We start from the raw sequence: 23,412 nt of genomic DNA on the forward strand, positions 1-23,412 counted from the left end.
GTGAGAGAATTCACATTTGTCTAATGCCGGTTCAGCTGCTAAGTGAAAGATAGGTATTCGTGATGTCAAAGGAGAATGTAACTTTCCCCTTCTGGTCCCCTTTCCCCCTGACATCTTTTACCTTTCCAGAGAACTAAAAAAAAAGTTTACAGAAGAAATCTTTTTAAAGGAGAAGCAAAATCCAGTCTAAGTTAGTTTCATTTAATGTGTGTGTGTCTATGTGTATGCATGCATGTTCAATATGGTTGTAAAGATGAAATGATATATGATGCACATGATACACACGTATGTGTGTGTATATACATATACACACACTGTCTATGTGTGTTCTGTGCATAATTTAACAGATTTAGAGCTGGTAGGGACCTTTGATACATATTGGTTGTGTTACCTGACAAGTTGGTTAATCTCTCAGTGCCTAAAGCAAGAAGAATTCGAAGACTATAGGTTTATTGTATAGAAGGCAAATATGTGCATTGGGAATTAATCAGTATTTTCCTCAATAGGAACTCCCTACCCTTAAGGATCATTAGTTGTTTAGTTGTTTTTCAGTTGTGTCTGACTCTTCATGATCCCTTTGGGGTTTTCTTGGAAGAGATACTAAAATGGTTTGCCATTTCTTTTTCCAGCTCATTTTACAGATTGGGAAACTGCGACGAACAGGGTTAAGTGACTTGCCTCCAGAATCACACAGATAGTAAGTGTCTGAGGCTGAATTTGAACTAAGATTTTCCTGACTCCCAGACCTGGCACTCTACTGAAGAAATCATATAAATAATTTACATTTTTAAAAAGATCTTAGAAATCATATCATTGAATTTCCTACTTTTATAGATGAGAAAATGGAGGCATTTCTGGGTTAAGTGTCTTGCCCATGGTCATAAAACCAGTAAGTATTAGAGATAGAATTCAAACTCAGGTTGATTCTCTCTGTTCAAAATGGGAATGAGCCGCCTTGAGAGGTGGTGTGCTCTCCTCTTTTGAGGTCTTCTAGCAGAGGCTAAATAACCACTTATATGGATATGCATGTAAGAATGTTAAATTGTTAATGATGCCATTTGGGTATAGGTTGGGCTAGACTGAGGTTCTTTACCTTTTCTGTGTGATGGACCCTTTGTCAGTCTGGTGAAACCCAAGAACCCCTCAGAATGATTTTGTTGTCTGGTCAGGACTATCATTAATCCAGGTCAGAGCAATGAGTACCTTCTCTGTACTATGATATATCCTGAGGGGAAGAGTCCTAAACATCTTTAGAGCAGCTGGGGAGCTCTGATATATTCTGTGTGTGTGTGTGTATATATATAAATATACACATACATATACACACATACACATATATACGTACATACATGCACACATACACACACACATTGGTGTGTGATCCTGGACAAGTTGCTTAATGATTTTCTGTTATATATTTTTAGATGAATAAAGTCCATAGGATTGCAAAGGAAACCAATTATATTGAAATAAAGTTCTAAGATGCTTTACAAGAAATTCACAGCCCCTTGACAATTGCTCCTTTGCAATTCTCAGATCTGCGTTTCTGTGATTCTCTTTTCCTGACTTCAAGTTCAGAATTCTCTCCATTATACACCATGGGCCTGCCCATGCAAGGTTCTATTGGATACACTTAAAATGAACTCCCCAACATGTTTGTTAAAATAACATTTAGTTTTGGGACTAGAAAACTAAACAGATGGACAATGCATGGCATTGGTAATTATTTTTAGCTCACTATGGATATTAATTTGTTGGTCTCTAACATATACATACATATATATATATAGACACCCCTGTGATTTTTCTTTTCAGATTTGCTACTGAGCCTTTTTTTTTTTTACTGGAATTAGGTGATTACTATTAGATCAAGATTCACTTCACAAAAATAATTGCATTATTGTGAGTTAGTCTAGAGAGCAAGACAAGTGTTGAAGTAGCATACTATACTATTTATGGTATCAACGGACTGGAAAGAAAGTAAATTCCCATTGATTCAGTATAGATAAATGAATTGTGACACTTGAATATAATGTATTTTACTGCACTGTAAAGTGATGGATATGTGTGTGTATGTGTGTGTGTTCGTCCTTCATTGCCAAAGAAGACCATGCCATCAGGGAAATGATAACATGACTTGCACTTAACTTTGTTTTGAGTGAGGGAGGGCTGTGAAGGTCACTAGCCTCACTTTCTCCTCCTGAGCCATCTGAATCCAGTGGCCCAGGATGAGGCAGTTAGGGTTAAGTGACTTGCTCAAGGTCACACAGCTAGTGAGTGTCAAGTGTCTGAGGTAAGATTTGAACTCAGGTCCTCCTGACACCTACACTGGTGTTCTATCCACTGCACCACCTAGCTGCCCCAATGGATATGTGAAGAATGCAAAGAAAGATGAGAAGACTTCTATGAAATGAGGCAAAATGAAGTGAGCAAAAACAGGAAACAAATAATGACCACAACCAAATGGAAAAACAAAACAAACCACCTTCCCTCTTAAGTCCCCCTCCCCAGATTTATAATAATCTCACTTGTACCTGAAGAAAAAAAAAAGATAAAACGAACTTTCCTCCTTTCTTTGTCTGAGGTGGGGTACTATGGATATGAAACACTGAGCATACTACCAGACTTGGCTAATGTGTTGGTTAGTTTTACTGAACTGTTTTTCTTTCTCTTCTTTGTTGCAAAGGATGACTCTTTGGGAAGAGAAAAGGTGAGTAACATATTTGGAAATAAAGGTGATGCAAAAACAAGAAATCAATAAAAGTATTTATAAAAGAAGTAAATGGCTACCTATGTAGTGTGATTTCAAAGACACTGGGAAGGGTCTTGCTTTTGGGCAAAATGCTTCTTTCACACCTGACTTGCTAAGCTGAATATTTGTCTTCTGTTGAGATGCATTTTGGGGAGAAATTTCAGATAGGTAACCCAGTAAAATGAGAAAAAAATCTGGTAGTCAGTTTTGAAATTTTTTCTAGCCCTGCCTGAGGTTGGTCCCATCCTCTTTTTGATTTATAGAGTTTCTTTCCCTCCTGTATCTCACCGTCTCTAAAAAGTGTCATGCTTTTCCACAATGCTCCCATAGTATAGAACATCCATTTTGGGGGAAGAGGAAGAGGCAGCTGGAAAAAATACTTAATTGCACCAAAAACTTAAATGAATCTTTAATTAAAAACAAATAACCAAAGCCTAATTTCAACCAGTGATTCAACAGTATTCCCTAAGTTCCTGCTAGGTGCTAGGCACCAAGGTAGGCCCTGGAAATAGGACAACTCCCAACAAACCACAGTACCTGCTCTCCATCAGTTTACATTTTATCAGGAGACACATTATGGCCATAAATGAGTATATAATAAACAAATCCAATATGATTAACAGCTGATCTGAGATTTTGAAAATATGATTTTCCTAACTGGTCCAATTGTATAGGACTCCAAAACTATTTGTATTAGAGTAAGGCCACAGTGTTGTTGTTAAGTCATTTTAGTTGTTTTAACTCTGTGACCCCATTTGGGGTTTTCTTAGCAAAGATATTGGAGTGGTTTGGTATTACCTTTTCCAGCTCATTTTATAGATGAGAAACTGAAGCAAACAGGACGGAATGACTTGCCCAGGGTTGCACAGGTAGGAAGTGTTTGAGGTTGGATTGGAACTCAGGTCTTCCTGACTCCAGACTGCTCTCTCTACTTGTGCCATCTAGCTGCCCCCGGTCAGAGTACAATAATTTAAGACAATAGAATAGTGAATTAATTCTAGTTGTAGTAGTAGATAGAGTGCTAGTCCTGGGCTTTGAAAGACCTAAATTCCAATCTTGACTTAGATACTAATTAAGTGTTCCTGAGCAAGTCGCTTAAGCTCTATCTACCTCAGTTTCCTTAACTGTAAAATGGGGATAATAAGAGCATTTACCTTCCAGAATTGTTTTGAGGATTAAATATGATAACTGTAAATCATAAGCACATAGTAGGTGCTTAACAAATCCATCTTTCCTTCTCCAATTGAACAAAAATCATTTTCACCTTTAAGAAGGTTAAGGATCCATGAAAGGACTTTCCCAATGTATCCAGTCCCCTTCATCAATATCTGTTTCTCAGTTCTTGAGCTTCATGGTGCTTTAGGAGGGCATAAGCTGTCCCTAACCTTGGGGTTCTACAAATTTTTACCCACACAAAAAAATCCCAATTTTGGCTGACCTATGCTGCCAGCAAGTTTCAGGCCTCTGATAATTTGAAGATATCATGGGACTAGTCTGACAGCGAACTAGTTTGGACAGATACTGAGAATGGACAATGAGCAGGACTCACAGCTGAGGAAGTGAAAGAAAGCAGGCTGGATTAAAATTTTTTAAAAGCTGTTCTCTGAAACAAAGGCCCCCATGGATGACACCCATGTTCTTCTTGTGATGCCATAGGGCTGCAAGTCACAGAATACTACAGTCACTGAAGAGTTAAAGGTAAGTATGTTTCAAGAGGGCAATGGAGAGGTTCCTATATGTTAGTTGTAAGTAGGATACAACATGCTACCAACAAGGAATTGTTCAAGGGACTGGGTATATAGCCTGTCATCAGAGAGATGTTTGACTGGAAAAAGAAGGTGGGTTAGTCAGGAAGCAAGAATGAAGTTTAACTGATGCAAAACCTGTGTTATCTGCTGATAGCCAAGGAATAGCAGAAGATCTAGAGAGGAAGACCCCAATCTGTTGGGTAGGCCCCCATTCCAACTATTTCTGCATGACTCTAATTATTAGGAGGTATAGTGTAGACCAACACAAGTCCTACTGAGAGCACAGATTAATGGAGGAAGTCAAGAGTGGTGGGGGGGCATTTTAAAAAGGAATTGATAAAGTGCAATAAAATGCACGATCCTATTATGCAAGTTTTTCTAAGTGGGATGAGAGAATAGGAGGAGAGGTAGGGAAAAGCTTAGAGATAGAAACAACTGACCCACACCAGTTCCTGCTGTCACTGTAGATGACAACTTTGTGACTGCCGTGTTGTTGCCACATAGACACAGCCTGGAACCATTTTTTTCCCACATACACCTCAAGTATGGACAGAGAAAAACTAAGGAAGGTTTCAGATTAGAAGCAGGAACTACAGCATTAAGTAGAAACAGGAACCATAGTAGAGATCAAGGATTGGGGCTAGTGAGCTGTACAAGATGAAGTTCTGTGTTGACTATGGTAATGACGCAATTGGTTTCTTCCAAGTCCTAGTTAGGTTTACCCCTGACTCCAAACCATGCTTGGTGGTTGAGGTAGAGCAAAGTGACTTGGGGTTGGTAGGTTAAAGTTAATTCTAAGTTTCATCAGGTCTTTTTTTCGTTTCATTACTTTGATTACAAATATTTATTCCAACCACAAAGAGAGGATGATTGACTTTAAAATATAGCTGGAGTAAAAAATTTTTCCTAAGGGTATTGGGAGTTGAGCCAAGAATCTGATTGGGTAAAACCACACCAAACTCTTAGACTAAAGGCACAGGTGTCACCACCTATGAGGGGGTGGAGCTAAGAGGAGATAGGCAGTCACCTCTTTGAGAATATTTTCCTAGTGGAATGGGGGTTGAGCCAAGAATGTGGTTTGGTAAATACATCCCAAACCCTAAAACCAATGGGACAAGTATTGTTGCCCACAAAGGGGCCAACCTCAGAGCAATGAGGAAGGCAGCTCTGGGAGTCAGAGAGAATTTAGAAGTTATTCATAGGGTAGTATGTGTATGTGGAGAGGTAGGGGGGAGGGGAAGTGCAGTGGGAATAGTAAATGAGGATGACTGACAGCACATGGCCTTTACTACCAAAAGTCAGGAAACATCATAGTACCCCTGGTGTTATTTCAGAAGTCCATATGCTGTATCACAACCAGATACTGTTCATTTATTTAGCATCTCAGTTCTTGTTGGCCCACTGAAGCAGATGATACAAGCTAGATCTTTTTGCCATTTTAACCTTTTCTGGATCATTGGATCCAAGAAGTGGAAGAGACCTTTGAGGCAATCTAGTCAAACTACTTTATTCCTCAGCTAATGCAATTATCTCTTTCATTTGTGCCATATGGGCTAAAATCTGACCTCCTCATTGCATGACTGAGTCTTCAAGGTTAATAAGTTCTATTCCTAAACTTTTGTTGGGGGGGAGGAGTGTCCCTTATAGTTTGCTACTATTGGCCAACCTAAGTTGACAGATGCACCTGAGGGCCAATCATTGGTCATCTTTCTGTCATAGTTAAGGATCCAATAATTTACCTACTTCAGGTTTATATGTCTTCAGGCCTTCTTGGGCTTCTCACTGTGGTAAATGCTATAGATTTAAAAAAAAATAAAGTAAAAAATAAAATTAATGACATACCATCGTATGCCTCTACTTCTCCTAGCACATCTCTTATTGCTAAGGGCCATTCTTACCACTGACTTCAAGTTGTTTTACCAGTAAAGAAAGGGCACAGAGAGACTAGAGACTGACATAAATTTATTAAATTAACACTTGGAGAAATGCCGAGAAAAACCTACTCTCTTTACCTGATACTTCTCCCGCTCTCTTTCACAGAGGCTTATTCTCTTCTAACTTAAGCAAAAGCATCATTAAAGTAGCAGACTACAGAGACTTCAGATCTGATTCTTAAAATGTAAAGAGGTTTTTAGTAATTGCAATGTTGATGGAGTGGGGAATTCCAAAGGTAACTCAAAGGAAAAAAGGTCTAGGCCTCCAAATACTGATGGAGGAATGAGTAACAGAGCATGTATACAGGAATGTGATGGGTACAACTGGGAATAAGGAATGGTTTGCAAACTTGCAGCATCTTGTTTTAAATATTTGTTTAGGAGTTATCTTTATTTCACCCACTGAATTTGGAAAGAAAATCACATGCTATTATATCCATGTGTAACATGCTACGTTGCATTTAAATGAATTGTTCTATGGAACCATATGTAGATGGGTTTAAGCATTTCAAGGACTAAAGGTTTCTGGAAATGAACTAAACAATTTCTTGAGTTTCCCACTAGAGATTTGGTACTTGGAATAATGTTCAGGCTCCCAGCTTCTTTCCTTCTTTCTTTGGCAGGGAGAAAAAAAAACAGTGTCTGTTTCCTCCCATTTCTGACATTAGATCGTTTTTTTAAGCATTCATGGATTCTTTCAGAAGCCAGACTTCTAGTTTAGTGATGAAAATACTTCAATACAAAGTCATGAAATAGTCAAAATACCAGAAGATAAACGCTTCATGAAAACATAGGCTCTCAGAGTTGAAAGTGACCCATCGATATATATAAAGCAGGAATTTCAATGATATTGCAGACAGTTGGCCATCTAACTACCTTTTGAAGACCTCCAGAAGTAGGGAATTCAATATCAGACAACCCCCTTCTACTTTTGGATAGCTCTAATGAGCAGTGGATGGAACTCAGAGCCTGGTGTCAGGAAGACCTGAGTTTAAATCCAGCTTCAGACACTTCCTAGCTGTGTAACCCTGAACAAGTCACTTATTTCTGTTTGCCTCAGTTTCCTCATCTATAAAATGAGCTGGAAAAGGAAATGGTGAACCACTTAAGAAAAAGAAAACCCCAAATGGGGTCCTAAAGAGTTGGAGACAATTGAAAAAATGACTGAACAAAAATTCTTAGGAAAATTTTCTAAAACCAAGTCAAAATCTGTCTCTTTGCAACTCCTACCTTGGTTCCATTATATTTCTGTCCTCTTGAGTCAAGGAAGATAAATCTCCTGGGTAAACAATTTCAGTTCTTTCAAACCAATCCTCATATAACATTATTTCAAGTCTGCTCAAGATCCTGACTTCCTTCCTCTAGATGCCCTCCAGCTGTCAGTGTACTTTCTGATCTGTAGCAGCAGAACTGAACAGAGCACTCCAGATGTAACCCAAAAGGGCATGGTATAATCATACATGGTGTGACCTGCCTCATTTTTGACATCATCTCCCTATTGGTATAGCTTATGATCACATTATAGAAACACTGTGATACAGAGGATAGGAAACTGGTTTTGGGGGTCAAGGTTACTTTGGTTCAAATTCTGTCTCTGAGACTCACCAGAAGTAGGACAAATAGGAAAATCATTTAAACTTCTTATTGCTTTAGGCAACTCTAAGATTGTAAGTTACAGTTTCTTATCTTCACCATTATGAAGGGATGTATAACTCCCACACTGAGACTTCTCCATACTGATCAAATTGCAGATCCTTATTCTCCCTCCCAAAATTCACAGAAGATTTTTTTGGTTGGCACATCATATCCTTGACTCTTTGCCTTCATCCAAAAGTCAAAAACGTTATAATCTCATACTGACTAAGGATTATTTCATACCTAGTTTACACTTTTGATTGATTCAGTCTAGGTGTCCGGGTTCTCTATGATTTATTGGGGCTAGGTATGGAACCTCATCCTTACATAAGAATAAGTTCACTTGGCTTGTATGGTCAGTTGTCTAAAATATACCCAGCACAAAAACTGTCGTATCTTTGTATTTATTAGGGAACCTATCAAGTAGCATCTATGAAACCATTTGGTTTATTTTATATATCAGGATGAGTTTTTCTGTTGTCGAAAAGAAAGAGAGAGAATTACCTTTAGAAACTCTTACTCTTTTAGATTATATCCAGAGAGAGGCTTGAGGTATTACCCATGCAATATTCCAAAAGGGATGTGTAACTAAATGAATTGAGGAAATTCAGATTATCTAACAATATTAGAAATATTTATTAGCGAAATTCAATATCATCACTGCATAGAGAAGGCACTTGTGAGGGATGATATTGAAGAATCCTTATGGAATTCCAGTATTTGAAGCAAACCTCTATTCAAGATGTAGCATTTGTTTGTCTACTTTTCACGCTATAAGTAAAGTCAGTACAGATAACTACGAGGTGCTAATAAGCTTTAGAAACTTAAAAGCATGCTTATCCCCACCCATATCCAGCTTCTTTCTATGTCCCCTTCTCACCAGCCCTTTGTTTTTGTGGCTCTTCACCCATACCATTTATAGTACAATGCAAGTGAAAGTGACTTCTTGTCTATGACAACTCTTTGGGGAGGTAAGACCAAAACCCTTCCTTCAGTGTGAAGAGATTTTTTTAGTCTGACTTTGTTTTATGAGAATAGTAATATCTCTTTCAAAAGATGCATTCCAGTGATACACTTCATGGACAGGATCTTTGTTCCTAAAAGTAGATATAATAGGAGGCATAGGACCACAAATCAGATGGTGGATTTCTTTGTGGCCACATCTGGGCGAGGCCCTCTCTAGTTTTTCTCATCATTAAATCTTTTCCTCAGGCAGAGCAGGTTTCATATTCCTGGCCTTCTCAGCCTGTATGACCCTATTAGAGGATAGGCCCTCTATCCAGAGATTTGGAGACCATGATAGGGAACACCTCCTTTTCCAGGATATTTAAGCCTTGGTAATTAGGCCTTATTACCTGGCCTAATTTTCTCTAGGCCCTTTATGGTTACCCTTCTCTGGATGTTGCTCTCTTTGTGGTGGCCAAGAACTAGAAATTAAGGGGATGCCTATCAATTGGGGAAGGCTGAATAACTTGTGGTATGTGATTGTGATGGAATACTATTGTGTTACAAGAAATGATTAACAAGAGGCAGACTTCAGAAAATCCTGGATAGACTTCTATGAACTGAAACTAAGTGAGGTAGCAGAACCAAGAGAACACTGTTCACAGAAATAGCTACAGTATGCAAGAACTGCTTTTGACAGACTTAGCCTTTCCCAGCAATACAAGGACCTAAACTAATTCCAAAGTACTCATGATGGAAAATACCATCCACATCCAGAGAAAGAACTATGGAGTCAGAATGCAGAATGAAGCAGACTATTTTCCTTTTTGTTATGTTTTCTTTTTTCTTTCTCATGGTTTTTTCCCATTCATTATAATTCTTCTATGCAGCATGACTAAGGTGAAAATGTATTTAATAGGAATGTATGTGTAAAGCCCGTATCAGATTGCATGTTGCCTTAGGGAGGGAGGGGAAGAAAATTTAAAACTCATGGAAATGAATGTTGAAAACTAAAAATAAATAAATAAAAATTTTTAATGTGATGATATTGACAAAATGCTCCAGATATAGTCCAACTAGAATGGACAATAGTGTGGCTACTATTACCTCCCTAATCCTTGACCCTATGCCTTTCAGTACAATCTAGGATTATACTAGTTTTTTATTTGCCTTCTTCACATTGTTTTTTTAATATTGAGACTATAGTCCACTAAAACTCCCAGATCTTTTTTCAGATGACCTATTATTATCCAGCCTCACCTCCTGTATTTTGAGCTTGCAAAATTCATTTTATGAGCTGTAAATGGTGGTCCTGCATCCTGTGGTATAGTGGAGAGAACGTGGGCTTTCAATGGCAGAATGAGACTTCAAATCATTTCTTCATCATTTACTTTCGGGCAACATTGGGCCACGCATTTAACTTCTCTGACCCTCAGTTTCCTCAGGAGTAAAATCAGGGGATTGGACCGTATGACCTCAGAGATCCCTTCTAACACTTCCATCTTTTGTTCATGTGTTTTTAAAAATTAAATTGGTTAATAAGCTCTGAGTCTGCAGGAGTATCTTTAGATAATATTCCCTTTCCTTCGTCACAGGAATAATTTCTTTTTGTCTTCCTCTTCTTCTCTACTCCAACTTTTTAGGCCCAGATCAGCTTTGTTGGAAGAAGTTCCATTCCAAGAGGATTAGGTTTTTAAGATATCTCTGTGTTAATTTAGAAAGAGAATACAAGCTGCCTGATTGACTCTGTACTACTGAGAAATTCATAATGATTGGTATTGTTGCGCTCCAATAAAAATAAAAGTAGAGACTCTCCCACATGTAGAAATCCCAGTTTTGGGGGGTGGAGCCTCCCAGGAGGAGAGGGGCATCTAAAATCTTCAGAGTTATAAAGGCTAAAGTGAATTTCCTATGAGAACAATGTGAAAAGGCTGCCAAATCCCAACAATGGCTATTTTTTATTAAAAATTAATGCCATAGATTTCTAAAGGGTTCACAGAACAGATGTTAAGTCTGTCTTTTTGGTGATTTAATTGAATAAGAATATTTCCTGTCATTATTATCAATGTCTGGCTTTCCAATGTATCTTAAATCTGAAATATAAAATGCAGGAAGAAATAATTAATAATCAGTTTCCATTCATGACTATCTGCTGATATTGCCCCCTTGAGATTTTTTTAGCTTTCTCCCGAGTATTTTTCTTGGAGACAGAGACAGGTCTGAGCTAACCTAGTCTCCCTGCAAATTGTTCCACTGGGTCTCGATCTGGAGAACAGCCTATGCTGTTGATGTAATTCTTTCTTTCCTGTTAGTTTTTAAGAAAATAAGCAAATTCTAAATAAGCTTTATTTTAGTGGCTGAAACTCTGAAGGAACTAGATTTTTTTCCTTTTCTTTCTCAAGACTTCTCCCAAACCATTCTCCTTTATATCCAAGATCTGAAAAGACTTTTGGAACAGTTAAACCTTCACAGGGGGACATTTCCAAGTAGGATCCTAGTAAATGGATAGGACTTGCTTTGAGCCAAATCTGAGCCAGAGTGATATAATATATAACTTTTGGTGATTTAGCATCATAAAATATTTGTTTAATAGAAATCTCAGGAAAGTAGAAAAAGAGCCCACCTAAAATGATTCCAGGTCAGGTGCAGCATATAATGGATCTATTCATTTTTAAAAAGTTATGAGGTCCCTTCCTCACAAATATTACATTATTTACATGGAAAAATGTAGTCACACATTCACCATGTAAGTGCATGTTATTTTAAATTTATTAAATGCTTGTGGCCCACACTTAAGTCTCAGTTACATTCCCATGGGAGGGGAGCCCAAAGTTGGGAGGTGGGGGTAGGGAGAGGAAGGAGATGTGTTGTTCTCAGCTCTGACACATTAAATTATTGCAATAACGATTTGAAAGGAAATTAGTCAAAATAGGGTGAAATGAAAAGCTGCCAGGGAACCCTGGGAATTACTTTAACCTCTTGGAGAAAGGCTGAGTACTATGGGTAAGCTTTGCTGACATATAGTGGTACCATAAAAAGGCAAACCCTTTTCTCCACTCACCCATACTCCACCCCAGTTCAGGCCCTAATTATCTCTTGACTGGACTTTGGCAGTCGCCTCCTAACTGTTCTCTCTGTTTTCAATATCTCCTCCCTCCACTCCATCTTGCATGTGGCTGCCAAAGTGATCTTCGTAAAGGGCACATCTGACCATGTCATGACCTTTCTTGGGACCTTCTGGTTCCCTGTTTCCTCTGGAACAAAATTGGAACGTGTCTAGTTACTATTTAAAGCCTTTCATCATCTGCCTCTAGTCACTGTATGGAGGGAGCTGCTCCTTGCTAATCCCTATTCCTGAAATCTCATACCTCACCTCTGTGTTTCCATAGAGGCAGTCCCCTGTGCCTGTAATGCTAACTTTTCTCACCTCCATCTCTTGGAGTAATTCCTAGCTCCCTTCAAGATTTAGTTCAAATGCTAATTCCTAAGTGAAACCTTTGCTCACCTTCCTCTTTGTTAGGTTTCCCATATTCAATCCCAACAAAATTCCTTCTTCTTTTTTTTTGGACTGTTGTACATGTTTTCCCCTTTAGAATATAAGTTTCTTGAGGGTAGGAACTGTTCTGTTTCTGCCTTTGAATGCCAGGTCAGTGCCTTATAGCTATGCTTTTTTTAAAAAATGAACTGAATTGAACTCTTTTTGAAACCCTTATCCACTTTTAAACAGAATGATTAAATACCAATGTACTGAGGCTAATAAAGTGTCAAGCTGTAGTAAACACTGGGTATTTTAGGAGAGAGGTTATGATGCCCTAGACAGAATCAACGCTGGGTACGTCAAAGGTAGAAGGTATACCCAGGTGTACCCAGAAGGCTCTTCTGTCACTAAACCTGGTAAGATTTGTTTCCCACGATGGTGAGAATAAGTTTGTTGCTTCGCCATAATTGCTTCCATTTTATATTAGATTGCCATTTTGTGAATTTAGGCATCCCTTGTTTTACTGTACTTCAATTTACTGAGCTTCTCAAATATACTCATTGAAGGCTTAGAGGATGGCTAGTATTTATTAGAAATAAGGTATTTTTTAATTAAGGTATGTACAGTTTTTTAGACTTGATGCAATTGCACACTTAATTGACTACAGTATAGTGTAAGCATAGCTTTTATATGCACTGGGAAACCAAAATATTTGTGTGACTTACTTTATAGTGCTATATTATTATTTTGGTGGTCTGAGACCAAACGCAACGTCTCTGAGGTATACCTGTATTTTGATGCTTGTTTTTCACAACTTGTCTTTTAATATTAAGATAAGCATATGTTTGGTATAGGTTAATAAACAACATGCTTATGTGGATAAATAATTAGTAAATATGTGAGACCTGCATATAGGATAGACCACTAATGGGTAAATTTAATAAACAACCTCGTCATTAGTTTGTGTCAACAGGCATCCATCAAATTAATTGGTAAACAAATTAGGTCATTGACCATCAATAAAAATTTGGATGTAACCAGTCAACATCCATAGCTGGAGCTATGATAAATCCAACAGAGACCCCCCCAGTCTTGAGTCTGACCTTGGGTCATATCCAAGGCAGCTCCTGTGTTCTTCTCTCCGCCACCCCCCACCTCTAGCACAACAGACTCAACATCAGTCATATTCACTTGTTCATTTGACTGCAGTGCCAATTGACTGAGGTTTGCAGACTAGGACACCACCTTGGACTAAGATACATAGCTTCTGGCTGTGTAGAGAAGGAGTCTTGTCATTGAGTACCAGTATAAAATGCTTCCTGGGAAGCCCTAGCAAACCAGGTCGGTGGTTTTTTCAGGCTACTGTGTGCATTGCTTAATAGAGAATATGAACCTATATTTGCATGCATTTGATTAATAAAATTTGATCGCCAGCATTGAGAAGTATAAGTCTCATTAGTGATTCCATTGTATGAGTTAGCATAAGCAGCGGTAAACTGGTTTCTCTCATGCCCTGTACATTACATACAGTTCCTTCACCCATTCCATTTCTACTCGCCATCTTTCTTTGCCAGGTCCTAAATGGATTCAAGTACCTTGCCTGCTTTCTCTTTTCACATACTATATTCCTAGGGTTGTTGCTGTTGTTTTGTTTCAGCCATGTTTGGAGTTTTCTTGGCAAGAACTCTGGAGTGGACTGCCATTTCCTTCTCTGGCTTATTTTAGAGATGGGGAAACTGAGGCAAAAAGGGTCAAGTGACTTGCCCAGGGTCACAAAGCTGGTAAGTGTCTGAGGTCAGATTGAAACTCAGGAAGAAGAATCTTCTTGATCCCAAGCCCCAAACTCTATCCACTGCACCATCTAGCTGTTCCAATCCATAGTGTTAGACAGTGTTGAATGTATGCATCAAAGAGATTGATATTTTTTTAGGAGAATGAGTGCCTTGCTAATGGTGGGAGGCACTGGAGATGTTTTTTGGTCCAGGGGAGAACACAGATTTAGAGATGGAAGAGACCTGTAAGTCCAGCCTCCTCATTTATGGTCCTGGAAAGTTAAATGATTTGTCCAAGATCAAAAAGGTCTGAGGTGTCAGAGACAGAATTTGAACTCAGGTTCTTTGACTCTAGGGCCAGTGTCCTTCCTTCTTTACCACACTGCCTCCATGCAGTCTTCCTTGCATTATATGTGGATTACCTGTTTATAAGAAAGGGAACAGTAAATTTGGGGTATCACCGCCCTCACTCTGCTTCATTCATCAAACTTTGGAAATGAGGTGCAAGGGGTTCAGAGAATAGAGCATGTGTATATGAGTAGTACATACTTGGTTATATATGGGACTGACTAGAGAATCATGTCTTGCTAACGCTTTTCATAGAGGTATATTTTGGTGAAATAAACCCCATAGGCAAAAATATTGTGAGGTCCCTTGGCTACACCTTTTAGATATTATTAGAATTGGTCAATGTAAGCATACCCTTCCCTGAACGTAGATCAAATAGGATTACCTGCCTAGTATTATTTGAGGTCAACACAGCCTGCCTATTTCCAAATATCTGCCCTGCCAGTCTGCTAACATGTCTGAAATGACCATTAGTGAAGTTTCTTGTTTAGGTTAAAAACCTCTGTTGGGTAAATAAAGCACTTATTAAGCATTTTCTATGTACCAGGTAGCTAGGGGGCATAGTGGATAGAGCACTGGGCCTGGAGTCAGGATGACAAAAGTCCAAATCTGGCCTCAGACACTTACTAGCTGTGTGACCCTGGACAAGCCATTTCACCCTTCTGTCTCAGTTTCCTCATCTTTAAAATGAGCTGGAGAAGGAAAGGGCAAACCCCTCCACTATCTTTGCCAAAAAAACCCCAAATGGGGTCATGAAATGTTGGACATGACTGAAACGAACGAATAAAAAACAACAATATATACCAGGTACTGTGCTAAACACTAAGGACACAAATACAAATAAGGAAGATAGTGTAGGCCCTCAACCAGCTTACATTTTGGTGAAGGAAGAGAACACATAAAGAGATGTTGGAAAAGAGAGGGGCTGGGGGGAGGTGAGGGGTACCTCCTACAGCGCAGTGAAGAGAGAGCCAAAAGTGGTCTGAAGGCCTAATTCCCAGGAAGAAGAGGGGGACTCTGGGCAGAGTACAAGGTTCTTGAAGGATAGAGAGGACGATCAGAGAGTGAGCAGGATGGTGTCTACTGATAGAAAATGGTGTAGAGAGTTTTGCTCCCCAATGAGGTAGGACAAAAGCTCACCAATCAAAGCCAGGGGACTCACGGTCAGAGTCCAAGTGTCTGAGAGGAGGACGGACAAGGCAAATGTATTACCCAGAAGGCAACATCATACATTTGTCCACTAGTGGCTATGGAAAAACTGAGAGTGAATTTGTTTATCATATGCATTAGTTATCGCACCTTTTAAAACAAAGAGCAGTACTCTGTGGATGGGGCCCAGAACAGATAAAGCCTGACTAGAAGATATTAGAAGATAACACCCTTTCTGATGATGTCATAGCAGGCTTTCTGGCCAGCCAGAGGTCATTTTGAAGCCACTGGTCACCTAGAGATTGGGGAAGGAGAAAAGAAAGGCCCAGATATAGTGAGAAGTGAGTCCTTTATTAGGGATACTAAAACAAAATAGCTCATCCTTTTAACCTTCCAATGCATGAGGTAGGAGAAAACACCTGTGGTTAATACTAGGTGATTAAACAAGAAACTTAGAGCCTAAAACCCAAGAGTGCTATGAGAGACTTTTCAGGATACATTGAACGAGTGCCAAATGATTAACTCCTACCTTAGAGCACTGGATTCAAGGAACTCCTGCTTATGAAATTCCATTGTCATTTCAGGGGCTTCTAGAGATGGAAGAAGAAATAGATTGAAGAAGTAAGAAAACCAGGCCTGGTTAGGATATTATGGGACATCTCCAGTCAGGCAACCCTAATGTAGAAGGAGGCAGGTGGGGGGAATTTGCCTGGTTTCTTCCATGAGAATAAATCATGAATTTTAGTATGTTTAAGGGGAAAATTGAGCCTTACTGAAAGCAGACCTGCTTTCCCCCAGGTTTTTTAATGTTGATTTTCATGGTTCTCTCCTTTGAATCTGCATGAATTATTTTTCTTCTATTAAATATTAATGCACCTTTCCAAGGAGAAAAAAGGGGAAAATTAGGTCTGGCATACTTCTTCTGTGCCACTATTTACTGCTGTTGTGGGAATGCAGCAAACGTCGGCTGCCAATATGTTATTAAATCAAGGCAGCACCACATCCAGATGTTGCATAGGAGACTGTGCATAGTGAATATAGGTTAAAAACCATCCAACAACACAACACAGTTGTGTGCTCTGCATTTCCTCCAAATAATCCTATGGTTCCTTTCTTTCCCTACACCTCCCAAACTGGCTTTGCCAGATACCTCCATGAGGTCTGTTGCTCTGGAGCAGCTGTGTGCAGTTCCTTAAAGGCTTTGAATGGTAATCTTTTAAAGTGGATTTATTTATTTTATTTAAAAGCTGTTATTTTTCTTTCCAATGGGTCTTTCTACTTGATTAGTTCAGGATCAATATGTCTGGTGGGCTGAATGTAATGGGGAGAGTTGATTTATCACTCTTAGATTTAGGACCTAGCTTTGCTCTGTCCCTTCCCCCCCCCCCAACTCCTCCTCCCCCTCAACCCCAATCTGGAATGTTGTTCCTGCTTTCAGATTATCTCTCCTACCCTCCCCCTGCCAGTTCTTGGTTTATTTCTAATTAGTATCACTAGGAATTATTTCATAGATGTCAATTTTATTTCCCTCTCTAGATTGGGAGCTACTTGAGCACATGACTTCCATGTTATATTTCTTTATCTTCCCCAAAGCACCTATTAGAGTCAAGGGCTTTATAAATTGAGGTTGTTTGATTGAGTGGACTTTTATATTTATGGTTCTTGATTAGTTATTTGTGAGGTGACTGCTATATCCTCATTACTAGAAGGATGAAGTCTTGGCCCCCATATGTTCATGCCCTGTGAAGATCAGTTTAAGGAAACTGGGATGTTTAACTTGGAGAAGAAAAGATTCAGGGGGGACACAATGACTCTTCAAGCCTTTATTTGATGGCCTGTCCACATGGAAGAGGGATTTAAATTATTCTATTCTTAGAGGGTAGAATTAGGAACAACAGGTGGAAATTGCAGAGACAGATTTAGGGTTCATGTAAGGGAAAACTTCCCAAGAATTAGAGCTATTCCAAAGTGAAATGGGCTGCCATAAGGGGTAGTAAGTTTGCAATAACTAGAGGTTTTCAAGCTAAAAGTTGTTGATAATTTTGCAGAATGGATTCTTGATTGATTTTTGCATCCTATGGAAAGCTTACAAGGCAGTGAAATTCAAACAATGAAGCCCCTTGGACAAAATATGAGGAAAACATTGGAAGTCTATGAACTAGCAGTTTCTAGAGTTACCTGAAGACTCTGTAGGCCAAGTTGGATGGAAGTCTGTTGAAATCCCTAGCCTCTCTCACAAGGCATTCTACTCTTTATCTTATGCTAATGTGACAGGCTGACATTATCTAAGTAAAAGTGTTTCCCATAGGAAAGGAGATGAATAAGTATTAGGTGTTCTTCTTTCCAAACGTATATCAAAGTTCTTATTCCACAAGCTACAAAATTGAGGATACGAAGACATAAATTAAACCATTTTTGACTGCATGAAACTTGCATTCTACTGTGGAGATTTAACTTACGTGTAGACAATTATAGGATTCGTAGGCCAATACACTAAGATTTAGGTTTACTTTGACCAGATTCAATTGCAGATGAGTTGCTTGTTTACATTGGTGGAGGCAGAGGATGGGGATCCACACTGACTTCCTCACACTGCTGAAGTCACAGATCCAGAACAAAGACCACCAAAAATGGGGAGGAACTAGTGTGGCAGGAAGCCAAGCAGGCTTTGAATCAATTCAATTCAAGGAATTTACATAAAGATATTTATTAAGATGATCTCATAAAGCTGCTACCTGTATGTCATACCCCATAAATCAGTTGTGCACTCTCTTACAGGTAGGCATAGCATAAGTGGCAAGACCGGGCACAAACCTTGAATACATTGATTAGTAAGTCACATAAACAGTGAACCTGTATGGGTATGTGGCCAAGACAGCTCATGCCTCCTATATTGCAGGGCTCTGATGCCTTTTCTACTCTTCTGTATGTTGTTTTCTATGTAGACTGTTCAGCTATTTTCCCTGGGTCTGCCCCTCTCCTCAGCTGAACTGTTAACTTCCAGGGCTAATTCTCCTTTGAATCTATGGTTGGCTCTGTTCCAATTCAAGGGGTCATACTCTTTAAAATTGATTCCTGCACCAATTTCTCTCTGTCTCTGTTCCTTTCTCTCTCTCTGTCTCTCTTTCTCTCTCTCTCTGTGCATCTCTCTCCCTTTTTTCCTTCCCTCTGTCACTCTCTCCTCACTCCCTTTTCTCACCTTCTCTTCTCTTCCTTCTCTTTCCTTCTCTCCATTCGCTTGCTGGTTACAATGTCTTCTACTTGTCAAGTAGCTCTGCTCCCTAACACCACGGCTGACGGGGAGAGGGAAACAAGAAATATTTATCCTCCCAAGTCCTTCGATGGCATTGCAGGGGCACACACTCCACAAGGCTACTTGCTCTTAAATGTGCTGATTCTTCCCAGGGCTAGCAAGCTTAGTTTTTTGAAGACCACCAGGGGCATGTCCAGGTTTCCTCCAGCTAATGACAAGCTAAATCACAGAAACCTTTTCAAGCTTTGAAAAAAGGATAACAGTATGGAGACTTTTGCATTTCACTAATATCTTGTTAATTCTGTTTTCTTTCACTTTTTGGAATTATTATATTCACTTTCACTTTCAACTTGATTTTAGGAGAAGAAAACACCTCTACCTCACTACACATAGTGTGTATATATATATATATATACATATATATATATACGTATATATATACGTATATATATATATATACACACACATACATACACACACACACACAAAGTAAATGCCTCCTTTACTAAGAACCACTGAATACACCAAGCAGTTGGAAAAATGAGCTTGAAGAATGGATACCAAAATCTGTTTGTTTTTCCTCATGTAGCACACCCCAGTACAGTGCTGTATTTGTTGGTTTTGGTCAATAACACTTCCAGAAGTCATAGTTCTTAATTTGGAGTTCCAAGCTATAAGTGGTATCATTGATCTCTGATTGGAGAGTCTGAGAATGGCAGGGAAATGAAGACACCTTTGACTTAGGTGATTCCTTAAGTTTAAGAATATAGTCAAAGTAAAAGCGGGGAAGCTGGGTGGCACAATGGATAGGGTGCAAGGACTGGATGGAGTCAGGAAGATTCATCTTCTTGAGTTCAAATTCAGCTTCAGATACTTACTTAGCCGTGTGACCCTGGGCAAATCATTTCATCCTATTTGTCTCAATTCCCTCATCTGTAAAATGAGCTGGATAAGGAAATGGCAAACCACTTCAGTAACCTTGCCAAGGAAACCTCAAATGGTGTCACAAAAGAGTCAGACACGACTGAATAAGGCTGAACAACAACAAAATAAAAGTGAAAGTATTTCTTGGTGCTTGGGAGAGATTAACATAGTGCATGTCATTTGTGGGTCCATACTCCACGTGTGCATTTGATGAATCTGAAAGCTACATCTTTGAGTCTGGAAACTGCATTGTAACTGTCTCCCAATAATTGCTTTCTACTAAACTAAGGGTCAGTGACCTCTTTGGCCCTGAGGTCTATGGATGGGATGAAATAATTCACTTAACACTTACTGGGTGTCATTGGTAGCCCTAAAACTTGGATACAGTAGAAAAAAGGAAGCAAGCAAGAGGGAATGAACACAAGGGAAGACCATCAATCAAGCTTTTATTGAGCACCTGCTACCTACTACCTGATGCTATCGAGCACTGTGCTGAGCTGTGTTTACTTTCAGTAGACTGTACATTATATTGTATTGTGTGGATTTCTATTGACTTAATTGTATAAGTTTTGTTTTCCTGTACCATAATGTAAACTCCTTGAGGGTAGAGATTGTTTCATTTTTGTTTTTGTCAGTTTTTAAAGAAAATGGACTCTCTTTGGTTTGTTAAATTCCAAAGATAAGTATGTTTTTCTGTGAGAAAGGTTTTAAAACTGCTTGATTTAGAAGATTAGTCTACAGGTCCCACTTAAGGGGACACCTCCCATCTGCACCATATGTCCCCTTTCCTATCTTGGAGAAGTCCCCACCTCTTTCAGGAAAACTTCTCTGATAATGTCAGACCACATAAATCTTGACTTTCTCTGAAATACTTGCCCATTTACAGCTAGCACCATACAAATTCTCCCTTCATTTTCCTCAAATTGTGTCACAAATGTTCATCATGTCTCCTTAGCTAGACTGTAAGCTGAGGTGCATCAAGGACAACAGATATACGGTCCTACCATTTATGCAAAGATTATTTATCAAGCAAAAACTCTGTGCCGAGCACTGTGGGAGGTAATGAGCACACAGTCAAAAATAACAAAAACTGTTTGTCTGAGAATGGATCCATAGGATTCACCCAACTGTGAAGAGGTCCAGGACACAAAGGAGATTACTGCTTTAAGGAATATTTTTTTTTTCTGGAGCAAATGGGAGAGCACAAAATAATGTTAAACAAAATGTTAAAAAGCAAGTTCATGGATGCTGGGTTGAAAATCCCTAACCCCCCCCAAAAAAGAGTCATGAAATTATTTTTTGCTACAAAAAAATGGAACTTCCATTTGGAAAGGTTATGAAGGTCAGAATCTAAGATGATTATATTTCATGTGTTAATGATAATGTATGGTATAGTGGAAAGGATGTTTAATTTGAAGTCAGAGGACCTAATTCAGATCCTGACTCTTACTTCAGACCTGTGAAAACTTGAATAAGACATTTCACGCGTATGGAACCCCATTTTCTCATCTGTAAAATGAGAGAGCTAGATGAGATGGTTTCTAAGGTCCCTTTTAGCTCTGTCTACATTTTCTAATGAGAATAAAAGTAGCTTAATTTAGGTTTTGAAATCATATATACTAGCTATTTCCAAGGACACGCCCCTTCATGCCAGCTTCAGGTAAGTATCCTCATTGTGGGAGCTTAATGGGGAATTTGCTGGGAACATATGGTACATTTCACTTTTTAGAAACCAATTTCCCTATTTGGCAGTTTCCTACTGCTCCCATTCACTAATGGGAGTTATGTATATATATATCAAAGGGAGGATATAATCCCCATAACTTTGAGTGCTTTTATTGTTTCTGAATACAGTCTTCATTTTCTTTTAAACTCATCTTTTCTGGGTAAATTTCCTGAAGTGAGCAACATGATATTAATAAGGCTGAGTTATTGGAGAATAAAATTCTCCAATTTTACTTCTCAGGTTTTTTTTTTTAATAGTGAAATCAGACTGGTTTTGTCTGTGAATATGCTTTTGCTGAATTTCCTTGGAATTGGACTGTTTCAGACTTAACTCTTTTCCTCTTTCATAGATTTCTCCTTTTGACTGTAATCAGTGGCCTAAATTTTAGTCATGAGTCTCTAAGCCAAGATGTCAGAAGCGGCCTCCTTTCTGAGGGAGATGGACTAAGTGACTTTTGAATTCCCTTCCAGTTCTAGAGCTAGGCAGCCTTTGTGAACTGAAAAATGAAAATAATTTCTTGATCCTGAGTAGGAGGAGTTGCTTGGGTGGTATTCAGGCGTAGGATTAGAGTGGTATATGCAGCTTGTTATTCAGTATTTCAACATTGCTGCCTCCTGTGCAGCTAAATATGGCCTACAATTTGGGATGCTGTGACTGACTCCCTTAACCCAAGTGTTCTGGGCATGCTGAAGTCAGTTCCTCCTGCCTGGCGTGTTACCATCCTATTCCTCACAGCACTACCTCCATATTTCCAAGTTATTCCACTCCCTCTCCCAGCCCCTGAAGGGAATATGGCCAAGAATAGATCATGATAAAAGTTACTTCCACCACAATGACTGGCTTTCTCAATGTTCTTTCCTAGCCCACCCACCACTGCCTTTTCTGGAAGTTGCAAATTGGTACTGTTGCCTGGGCCTCTGTTTGAGGAAACTATTTCTTACCTGTTTTAACAGGTGTCTGAGACTTTTGATCTTTGTCTGCTTGAACTTTGGCTATTTTATTCTTTCTATCCTGCTGGCCTTCTGGCTCCTTGATCTGTGCCTTTATCTGAACATTGTTAAATCAAGTCAAGTCAACCAGAATTAATGCAGCTCCTACTCTATATACCAGGTACTGAGAGAAGTGCTGGGGATACAGAAGAAGACAAAACTAGTCTCTGCCTTCAAGGAGCTCACATTCCAATGAGAGAGACAACCTGCAAACAACTATGTACATACAGGATATGTGCAAAATTACTTGGAGGTAATCTCAGAGGGCACTAGCACTGAGCAGGACCCAGGAAGAATTTTTGTAGAAAGGGTATTCTTTGAAGCCTTCCTCTGGCAACCATTCTGTCATGCACCAGGCAAGGAATCTCAAGGCCAAGGATCCTAATCATCTCTCATGAGACTGATGGGGATGACGGTCTGGAATGTACATACCCAGGTGAGAGCGGTTCCTCCTTTGTGAACAAGGAATCAGAATGGGAAGCTTCCCACAGAAGTCTTCTTCATGGAGTGACTATGGCAGTGATCCCATTCAGGATGGGACTTCTGCCCTTAGAGGCTGTACCCACCCACAGCTCACAGTCTGCTTAGACTTTACTGGAAGGGGTAGGAATGGGATCATTTTGTTTTATGTATGTATGTATACACACACACACACACACACATACACACATATATATATAAATACACACACACGTATATATGTATTGTAGTCTACATGGCAGGGAGTAAAATGTCAGAAGACTGGAAAGGTAGGAAGAC

Source organism: Notamacropus eugenii, chromosome 1 (assembly GCF_028372415.1).
Source record: "Notamacropus eugenii isolate mMacEug1 chromosome 1, mMacEug1.pri_v2, whole genome shotgun sequence".
NCBI classification, from domain to species: domain Eukaryota; kingdom Metazoa; phylum Chordata; class Mammalia; order Diprotodontia; family Macropodidae; genus Notamacropus; species Notamacropus eugenii.